Genomic DNA, 711 nt, shown 5'->3' with positions numbered 1-711 from the left:
AAGCTAGTTCCTTCCTCCTTTAAAAGTTAGTTCGTTCCTTACTCCTTCATTGAGACAAAACTGAGTTCCTTTCTAGTTTGAAAACCAAAGAGATTGATGTGATGTGACGTGACGTTGCTATGAACGGAATTGTGATTTTCGTTGGGAGTCGGGGGAGATCTTGGTAGTTTCAAACTTTAAACATTACTCTTAATATTGTCATTTTTTTTTGTTTTAAATTCTATAAGTTTAATAATTTAAAATTTCAATTTTTATAATTTTATTTTAATTTTTGGAATTATAAAATTATAACTAATGAGTTTTAAAATTAATCAAGTTAATTGAATTTTTTTTGGGGTTAATAATGAGAAGTAATTATTATTTTCTTTTACTTAAATTCAGTTTTGACCATTGATATAATAAATTGAAATAATTTTAAAATTTATGGTTGAATTTAAATAATCTATTAAAGACTTAAATATATATAATTTGCTATATCATATTTCCAAACTGGGAAAGGTAACATCTAAAGGAGAAAAGGAATAGTGAACATAGGTAAAATATGTAGGGAAAAGTATGTCTAATAATAAAAATCATATTAATAACATAGCCAAGTATTATTAAATGTAGAATAATAGACCAACATTCTATGAACTATAATTACAACTTACATGAATTTAGGTTTTTGTGTCCATAGTATGGCAGCAAGAAATGGTATCGGTTAGTTTGGGT

The sequence above is a fragment of the Pinus tabuliformis genome, chromosome 2_2, assembly GCF_031772625.1.
Source record: "Pinus tabuliformis cultivar Carrire ecotype Pingquan chromosome 2_2, CPIR1, whole genome shotgun sequence".
Classification (NCBI taxonomy): Eukaryota; Viridiplantae; Streptophyta; class Pinopsida; order Pinales; family Pinaceae; genus Pinus; species Pinus tabuliformis.
This window is presented reverse-complemented; position numbering follows the sequence as displayed.